The following is a 10,872-nucleotide window of genomic DNA, read 5'->3' on the forward strand; positions in this document are numbered from 1 at the left end:
TAATAGGAAATGGGGGTTGTGGACCTGTTTAGAAATAGTTCTTTTGGGGTGATTCCAGTCTTTATTGTCAACAGCCCAGTCCACTAGTAAAACACCAAACACGAATCAGCAGTGGTGCTTCAATTCAGAAGAAACCACGAGGCTCTGCCAAATCAGCACAGGTCTGTGGAGGTGTCTGGAATATCTTGAGAAGTTCTTTGGTGAGTTACTCTCTACTAAGTCAGGAAAAGCAAAGATCAGTGACTTGGTGCAAGGTAAACTAATGCCAGCCTCCTCCCACTGTCTATGGAGTCATATTTATATTCTTTCTAAACATTACATGTCCTTTCATGTGTCTGCTTCAGCAAGGCATTCTCTCACCTGTGTCTGCTTCAGCCAAACACCACATGACATAACTGACTCTCCCAAGAAACCAGAAATTTCCCTTTCAAGGAGTTTGCCTGCATTGCTGAGGTCACACTTCCATTGTGCTGTTTTAGATCCTTTGGTTCCTGCTTTCTCTGACCGTGCCTTCTGATAGGTTAGCCTTCTGACGTGTGTTCTATTCTCGTGTAAGACAGAACATTACATGTATCTTCCTTTGCTGCTGGCCTTTCCCATTTAGAGTGCATGCACGACAAGCAGAGTTCCAATAGGTGTCAGTCTTTTCTACAGTTCCATCCCTTCTCTAGAGTTGATGTGAGGTTCTGCAGGAGCTCAGTGACTGTCACCCTGTTCATTCTGTGTAGATTAGTCCGTCTTCTTTGCACTGTGCCCTTCTGTGTGCATCTGTCTGTGGATCTCTCTCAGCTCGTCTTTGTCCATCACCTCTCAGTGCCCTCTGCCTGTACTTCTGGCTCACTCCTTTCTCAGCACATCCATTCTGCATACCGTTTGGATTACTCCTGTTTCTAGCCTGGTGGTGTCTACCTCGTTTTATAATCTGGCTATAATATCAACAAAACAATAACAGTGAAAACAAGCAAATGAAGAACACCCCCCCATCATTGTTAAGTATTTGGAGTAGCACAAGAATGTCAAAGCTTGAATTTACAGAGTGATCCTGATAGAGTTCTTTAGAATAGGTTTTAAAGTATCTTAAGTCGTCACCATAAATCTTACAGGAGTGTACTGGCCGGTTTTGTGTGTCAACTTGACACAGGCTGGAGTTATCACAGAGAAAGGAGCTTCAGTTGGGGAAATGCCTCCATGAGATACAGCTGTAAGGTATTTTCTCAGTTGGTGATCAAGGCAGGAGGGCCCATTGTGGGTGGTGCCATCTCTGGGCTGGTAGTCTTGGGTTCTATAAGAGAGCAAGCTGAGCAAGCCAGGGGAAGCAAGACAGTAAAGAACATCCATCCCTCCATGGCCTCTGCATCAGCTCCTGTTTCCTGACCTGCTTGAGTTCCAGTCCTGACTTCCTTAGTGATGAACAGCAGTATGGAAGTGTAAGCCGAATAAACCCTTTCCTCCCCAACTGCTTCTTAGTCATGATGTCTGTGCAGGAGTAGAAGCCCTGACTAAGACCCCTTCTTTTACTAAAGAGTTTAAGTCCTTTACTCTTCTTGTCTTTCTTACACGGCCGTATGTTGCTGTGCAAGGGGGTTACACTCTGAGGACCAAGTAATTGGATAGTGGTGTCACTGGGAGAACAGGGGGGTGTGCTTCTGCAAGCTGAGATGACGACAGAGTCCCTGAATGAGGTGACCCTTTGCTCCTATGACTACATTGAAATGACTCCAATCCCACGCTTCTTAAGTTTTTCCTGTAGTCAAGATCTCTTCCCCCTTGGCTTTATATCGGCACACAATATAGTTGTGTAAAGTTTAAAGCATCAGGTGTCTATGGCTGGCAAGTGGAGGGCGGGTTCATTCAGCTCTCGCTCCCTCACCTCCCCACCCCCAGATGCCTTTGGGAAGCTCTCATCCTGAATCTGCCCCTCCCCCCCCCCAGTGACTCCACTTACTAATAACCTTACTAAGCAAATAATTATAGGTTACCATTGGGCATCTATACACTACAATTAGTGTGTCATTAGAACTTACCAGTGGCAGTTTTAGAGTTCCTACCAGGACAGCTAATTAATTGTTAAACATCTTCACAGTAGTTCCCTTCTCACACCCAACAGCAGCCTGGTTCACCTACGTGTGGGCTCAGCTGGGCATGGTCCATCCCCCATCCCGTGTCTCTCCAGCAGGACTATGGAGGGAGCCTAACTCTTTTCACCAGCATCCTTTCTTTCTGCCTCACCCCAAGTGTGAATCCTAAGAAGCCTTGGGGACGCCGCCATGTTTAATGGAGCCAGCTAGTGAGGGCTCTCAGGAGAGCTGCAGAGCCCTGTCCACATCGCTGGGGAGTTACGCTGGTGAGTGTCTTAAACGGTTGGCTCTTTGAGAGGTAAAGCCTTATATTTTGGTTCTCACCAGTTTCCGTAGTGTAACCATTTCCATCACAACTGATTTAAGTTAGCTGTTGTCCTGACATCATTAACCACAGAGCTGGGAAGACACACATGCCTTGTTCTTTTTGTTCTTGTGTGTCATTTAAACTAGGACACTGGTATTGTTATTTTAACTATGGGTGACAATTTTGAAACTAGATTTTTCAAAGTTTAAACAATAATAATAAAAAAATTATAATCTAACAAGTAGATAGTGGCCACAGGCTGGTGGTCTTATGCCGAGGACTTGAGCCTCTACCACACTACCTGTCTGCAGGAGACCAGCAATCCAGGGCAGGTGGGTCAATCAGTCTGTACTTAACTTTTATGGGTATGTGGCTCCTGCACCAGGCATAATCTTTTGGCAACAATACCTAGTTATACTTAGAAAGTTAGCAGCAGCTAACTTCCAGAGACCTTGCTAGAGGCACCTACATGTTTCCCATCTCTCTAATGGGCACAGCCATGGTTTCTACATCCTACTGTTATTTGCCACAAAGAACTTTTCTGTCAAGCACGTGTCCGATCTTACACTTCATGTCTTTGACTTCATGTCCTGGCTCATCTGATGCACTGGGCCTCACAGCTCTCTGAACACTGTCATTTTCATAGTTGTGATGGAACAATGATGTTTGTATCATTCTTTTCACTGAGGCAGCCATGGTCATGTCTTGAACCTCAAGTTTATGTATTTACAGAGCTCTCTCTGTTAGTTAGCAAAGTGGTAAACAGGGACCCAGCCCTGACTCCTCAACATTCTGCATTTCTACTAAAGACTTGGAATGGATAAATGTGAAATTAGTTCTTTAGTTAGTTGCACACCTTTAATGCCCAAACTCAGGAGGTAGAGGCACGTGATCTCTGAGTTTGTAACCAGCCTAGTCTACAAGCAAGTTCCAGAAGTGCCAAGGCTGTTAGAGAGAGAGAGAGAGACATCCTGTCTCAAAAACAAACAAGAAAAATAATTTCTTTTCTGTCTTTATCTAGGAAGTTTTTGCTTTTTTTTTTTTTTTTTTTTTTTTTTTTTTACTTAAAAGATGTTAAAACTGGGTACACATGCATTCAATTAAATATATTCATGAACTCACAATTTTATTTGGAATAATCTAGCAGTTCTGCTTCTTGTCTTCCTTCCTCCCCATTTTTAACAGGTCCTCACAAGTACCCCGGAGAAGGATTTCATTCCTCCTATGTTGCAATTAATGTTCCAGACTGAATGATACTAAAAATACAATGATGTAATTTGCTTCTAAACAAAGGCAAAACAGTTCCTCAGCAACGGTATTTAGTTTTCAGAGCTGAGAGATGGTGAATGTTTTTGGTGATTCTGTATGGCACATTTCACAGGACATATATAATGAGATAAGCATCCAATTTTTAGTCAACAGTTTTCCAAATTATGATTCTCAAAATATTCAGTATAAAAAAAAGTAGAACAAAACCCACCTTCTTCCTGTGACATACTTCCTCCATGAGGTCACACCTCCAGCTCCCCAGTGACACACTTCCTCCATGAGGTCACACCTCCAGCTCCCCAGTGACACACTTCCTCCACGAGGTCACACCTCCAGCTCCCCAGTGACACACTTCCTCCATAAGACCACACCTCCAGCCCCCCAGTGACACACTTCCTCTATGAAGCCACACCTCCAGCTTCACAGTGACACACTTCCTCCATGAGGCCACACCTCTTAAACCTCCCTAAATAGTGTCACTAGCTGGGGGACTAAATATTCAAACCTCTGAGGCTTTATGGGACATTCTCCTTCAAATCATTACACATGCACATAACACACACACACACACATTGACATACATACACAGATGCACACAACACATACACATGCATGTACATACATACATACAGGTGCAGACACATGTGCACATAAACAAACATATACATAGCTGTAGATACATATGCAGGTACACACACACACACACACAAGTACAAACACCTATGCATGCACATACACTTAATTTCATCTATGGTTGACCAAATATGTTAAGACTGTTTTTTCAGATCATATCAATAAAACCCTGTGAGAGAATATTACAGAGTCCAAGAATTAGATCTGAATCATTAACTAAAGACTACTGTTGGCTTCTTGCAGATTTTATTAGAAAGCCATGGTAGGGATGGACTTTGCAGACCAAGCTAGCCCAAACTTGAACTCAAACGAGTGCCACAGTGCCCAGACTAATCCTCCTCCTTGAGTCTGTGTTCACTCTATCCTTCTGTTTCTCTAGAGAACCCTGACTAACTCAGCCTCTCGTCACAACAAGTCAGAGCAATGGCGGATAGGAGTTCAGTGGGTCTCGTCCTCGCTGAGGAAGCCTGGCTCATGGAGAGCATCTTGTAGTTTTCCCTTTCATCCTACGCTGGTTTTCCTTACCTCTTCCCTGGAAGAAACAGGGGCAGTTTCCGGAGGTGAATCCCATGAAAGCGGGGGTCCCCGTGATCATCACTCATAGCACACTGTCTTTCTCCAACATTCTGCCTCCTACTGTCTGTTACAGTTGCCATTTAAGTGACCCCAGAGCATAGCTTTGACAGCTTGGCTCCAGATTGACTGGTCTTGATGGAGATTCTGTCTCTTCCTCAGGCTCTTCAGATTTCAGGGGGCTTTCCTCTCCAGCTCAGTTCTATAATGGGTCCAAGAAAAGATGGGGTAAGTTTGCTTAGATTCTCTTTCTGTAAGCAATGAGGTGGTGGTATCCAGGCCCTTTGTCAGTCAACATTGAAACTAGGAGTCTTCTGCAAACTCAAAAATATGTAAGTTATTTTCTTTATATACATTTAATTACTTGGCTCAGACTTCTGTAAAATAAGATTCCATTTTTACATGGATAAACAGTTTTTCTAGTACTGTGGGCTGAATAGTCCCTCTTTTCTCTATTGACATGGCTTAGTTTAATTTATATAAAATTTGTATATGCTTTTAATTTGTTTGTAATTTCTTTGTTCTATTTTGTTGTGTATGTATCTACTACTGAGCTAACGAAACACTTTTAAAAATTACTAAATCTGGGGACTGCGGGTGGGGCTCAGTGGTAGAGGGTTTGCCTAATATGTACACAGCTCTGGGTCTGATCTCTAGCACTGGGTTTAATATACACATACACACTCACACATGCACACACATGTACATACAGACACATATACACACATGATACATATACACATACATGCACACACATGTACACAGACATACACTCTTTCTCACATACACATACACATGTGCATATACATAAACACATATACATAGAGACACATGCATATACACACATGTACACAAAGGCACATACACATACATGAACACACACACATATACACACATCAATCCTCCTGCCCACTTATTTTTAAAGGTTTTATCTATTTTTATTTTATATCTACATGTACGTGTGCATGTGTGCTTGGTGCCTGCAGAACCAAAAGGGCATCAGATGCCCTGCAAATGGAGTTACAGGTGGTTGTGAGCTGACATGTAGGTGCTGAGAAAGAACCAGGTTCCTTTGGAAGAGAAGCCAGTGCCCTTAACCATTGAGCCATCTTTTCACTCTCTTGACCCCTCCCCGTATTTTAATAGTTGTTTGAGGTCGTCAGGGTTCACTTCTGTCTTCTCATTCAAACAACCATTCGGTATCTGTGATAATAATTTCCTTTAGTTCTGGAAATCTTTCTACTATTTCTCCAGTTTCCTTTTACTTTTCCTAGATATCGGTTTATTAGTCTACATTTCTGGAATTCTTAATATGTATATACTGAAAGGTAATGATAATTTTATAGAGATTGATATATGTGTTTCAGATCCAAAAAAAAGTTGGGTAAAATGGCTACCTGAGATGCCCACTAGCATACAGGCACATATGCTGGCCTTCAGGGTCTCTCGGTACCCACTGGCCCCTCTCAGGTCTTTTCACCCTCACTGCCCACGACCCTGCACTCAACTCACAATCTTCCTTAGCGCCTCACTCTGTATAACCCAGCCATGTTGGCCGTGTTTTTGGCCATGTGCCCTCTTGGTCCCCTCTCTTGTGGCTGCTCTCTCTCTCTTCTTTTCTTGCCTGCCCCCTTCTGTCCATGACCTGGCTCAGACCACTGGCCACGTCTGGGCCACTCCTTTCTCTCCCTGCTCTGGATCCTCCCAGATGCTTCTCCCTCCTCTTTCCCTCTGATCTCATTATGTGCAGTTACTTTTACAATCGTATTGATTCAATACCACTCATCTTCCCTCTAATGACCTTTTTATCTTTTCTTAGATGACTCTAGCTTGTTCCATAGCTTTTTTTTTTTTTTTTTATGTTTATGAGAACTGGGTTTTACATCATGTCATTTTCTGGGGACATTTTGTTTTGTTTTGATGATTGGTTTAGCTCTCGAATCTCCTGTGGCGAGACTCGGGAGATTCTTCTGTTTTATCTTTGAACCTTTTCCTGCCTGACGTTGCTTATCACAGTGGTTCTCTCTGTTAGATCATTAAAATGAACATTACATTTTAGTAATTAGGAAAACCCTTTCCCTTTTTAGTACGTTCAGTTCCTGAAGCTTGTCCTGGGCTGTGCTTGACTCTTCTCCTGCGACTGTATTCCAGTGTGAGCGTCGCCTGCTCTGCTTGGATTCTCTCCGTTCCTGTCTCCTTTCTCTCTTTTTTCTTGTCACTCTCTTTCCCTCTTGGGCCATATTTCATTTGTCTGGTTTTCGTGAATATTTTTGACTGTACTCTTTTTGTATGTGTGTGTTTCTATGTTTGTGCATGCTCATGAATGTGCAGGTATATGTGTACACATATACATGTGCACTGTGTACATGTATATTTGTGCATATGTACTTGTGTATATGTGTATACGTGTATGTGTGTACATGTGTATTTGTATACATGTGTGTATATGTACATGTGTTTATGTGCATATGCATACATGTGTACACGTGTATGTGTATACATGTGTACATGGTGTGTACATGTACATATATTAATATGTTTATATGTGCATATGCATATGAGAGGAGGCTAGCAGTCAACTCTGCTGCCATCATTTCGTTGCTACCCACCTTTTTATTGTTATTGTTGATGAGACAGGTCTCTCACTGGTACCCAGGGCTGGCCAGTTCACCTAGAATGGCTGCATGAGGAGTCCTAGGGATCTGCTTGTCTCTGCCTCCCCAGTGCTGGGACTGAAATTTAAGTTACCAACTCCAGCTTTTTAGTGCGGCTGCTGAGGGTGAGACTCAAGTCCTCATGTTTGTGCAGCAAGCACTTTGCTGAGTGGCTCCAGTACGGGCCATGATCTTACACTGCTGTGGGGCATGAGCTTCTGAAATGTATTCCTCAGTTATCTGCGTCTTTGTTTCTTTCTTGGTTCTTGGAACATGTTTTTATAAACTGTATACTTTTACTCATTATTGAGTGATAGTTTTCCTGGCCCACCATTTGCAGAGCAAAGGTAGGCGGATTAACTGGGGCACCAGGGAAATCTGTCCAGGGGCCTCTGACATTGCCACTGGCACTTTGCCTTAGGGGAGGGTCTTGATTCCTGTGCTGGGGAGGTTATGCTCGGTCCTCTCTTTGGAAGCTGGTCGCTCACAGTTCGAGTTTTACTTACCTGCTAACCACCATGTTCCTTCTGCATTAGCTTCCCCGGCAGAGCGCTTCTTGCAAAACTGGATGTTTACTCCCTACGGGCTCATCCCGTCGTGCATCCTTGTCCTTTTGCTCCTGTCTAGATGTCCTGGTTTATCTTCCAGTGGGCTGTGGACTTGGGAGAGTTCCACAATTGTTTGAGAGAGCCAAAGCACAGGATCCTTTATAAGCCTGTCTCCCCAGACACAGTTACCAGGGGGCTCGGCAGCGAGATATAGCTTAGGGTGGGAAAACCCCCAATTCTCCTTGTTAGCTTAGGGGAAAATAGGAAATAGAATTATCTTCTTAGTACTATTGTAAATAAAAGGCTAATTATTGTTGAAAAAAGAATAATCAAGTTTACCAACCAGAGTAATCAGATCCAGTACCGCCTTCCAGGGCGCAGCTTTTTTTTTTTTTTTTTTTTTTCTCTCAGAAGTAAACCCAGCCAAGTCAGACTGCACTGTTAAAAGCTACTATGCCTAACACTGTAATCAGAACCTGTCTTAAAGTGCAGATGCAAATATTGCTTTGTCTACCTACAATTTTCTTCCTTGTTTTTCATGAAATGTGTGGGTTTTTTTTTAATTCTAGCAATTAAATGTATATGAAATTTAAAAGCTTCTGCCCAGCAAAGGAAAAAATAGGTAGGATGGAAGAACATCTTTACCAGGCATACTCCAAGCAGGGGCTTAATATGTAGAATATATATTTTTTTTCCAAAAATTGAACACCAAAGACCCTCCCCAAACTGCCAGTCAAGAAATGGACTCATGAGATGAACAGTAAGTTTCCAAAGGGGGGAAAAATCAAAATAACCAGTAAGTCCTTTAAAAGGTATTCATCATCCTTAGCCATCAGGGACGTTCATATTGTAACTTCCCGATTCCAACTCCTGCTGGTCAGAAAGGGGGTCATCAAGAAGGCAGTAGCAAGGGACAGTAGCAAATGCTGTGAGGCTGAAGGGAGAGAGGAGCCTTAGCCCCACCTACCCCCCCCCCCCATGAGCTTATAAACTGCTACAGCTATTTTAGAAATCAGAGTGAGGGTCGTCCCCCCCAGTCAAAAATAGAATGGTCTTAGGACCCCTCCATGCTACTTCCATGCATATTCCTGAAGGATTTTATCTTCGACCCATACTGCTCACACATCCGTATTTATTCTAGTCTCAATAACAAGGAAATAGGATCCGTCTAGATGTTTATCAGCAGATGAACAGTGATGGAAATGTGGTAGATGCAGTGAAATTGTATTCAATGGTAAACAGAAATGAAACCATGCCATTTGCAAGAATGAGAATGTGGCAGGAGGCTGTTAGGAGTGAGGCGACTCAGATTCGGAGAGATGAGGGGAAAAGAGCGGGCGCTTCCTTCTCACGTGTGGCTTGAGCTCATGTTTGTATGTGATTCTGTTTTATCAGTGGGGGCGAGTGTGTATGTATGTGTGTGTCTAGGCTGTAAAACTGGAGAAGAGAACATGGGAGAGGAAAATGAGGAATGGGAATCGCTAGGCAGCGTGGAGCTCTGGGGCAGGTGGGATGGGAAGGAGGCCGATGGGGGTGGATGGGATGGTGGAGAGATGGGGAAGAGAGGGGCATAGAAACATGACAAATTTTGTTTGAAAATGTCATGCCAGAACCTAATACCATATATGCTAATATATATATTATATATATATTATATGTCTATATTCACATATATATATGTCTACATTCACATATATGTTCACACACACACACATATGGGCCTCAGCATACAATGCTTTATATCTCATGTCACATGAATTTTACATACTACATTAGAAAAAGATGAATAACTTTAATGAAAAGGTAGTGTTTCAGGGATGAACCATCTCAATAGTAAAATGATTAAATGTTCAAATCTAATTTTTCTTGGTTTATCTCTATGGAAATAAATGTTATACCAAGGCTTAAGGGTTTTTTTTTTTTTGGTTTTTTTTTTTTTTGAGGCTTAAGTTTTATTTAAATGTTGACTGGTGGGAAACAGCTGTCTTTGATGCTGACTTAAACGATTGGCACAAAAGTAACCAACTTGGAATGTATGTCTTTTTACCAGTCTTCGGCACCATCTGGCCTGTAGGTAATTAACCTGAATGTGGCTAGCTCTAAAATGGCTCCTAGGGGTGTTTATTGATACATCCACATGATCAATTCATGGTTGTCACCTTGCTTCAGCTGATCAACCTACAAGGTCCCTGAGACATTGTGATTACATTTCGTCTTGGCTCAGATACATCATGCGTGGCTGTGATGTGGGCGGTCCTTTTGGCTTTCATTAATTCAATATAAATCCAAAGCTTGCAGGTTCAGCAGAGCTTGCTAGTGACTTAATTGGAATTGCTGGATGAAGAGCATCGATTCTGTTTCACTCAGGTAAAGATGAAAGTGACGGCTGCAATAGATATTGCATTTGAAGGTCACCGGGCTCTAGTCACACGGTCCACAAGATATTAAAGAGCGTGGAGTAATGGGTTTTCATTTGGAAAGTCTGGGAAAGCACAGGAGCCAATGACCTTGAAATCTGAGGCTCGGACTCACAGCGTTTGCTTTTGAGTTTTAGGGAAATGCAACCATATTTAAAAGAAGAGGAATTTAAGCAGTGTGTTAATCTTGGGGATGTTTGGGCCTGGCGTTCTTTACCTGGAGACACTATGGCAATGTGGTAAAGTAACACACGGTGAGCTTGATATAAAGGATAAAATCACTCACTCATTAGCTGTCCCTGAGCCTCAGGTTTGTACCTAAGGGGCTGCTCACTTTGGCGGCTCTACATGTCTGCCACTCTTCCCCTCAGCTTCCCCTAGCCCAGCTGCAAG

The sequence above is a fragment of the Mus musculus genome, chromosome 13 (assembly GCF_000001635.26).
Source record: "Mus musculus strain C57BL/6J chromosome 13, GRCm38.p6 C57BL/6J".
Taxonomy (NCBI): Eukaryota; Metazoa; Chordata; class Mammalia; order Rodentia; family Muridae; genus Mus; species Mus musculus.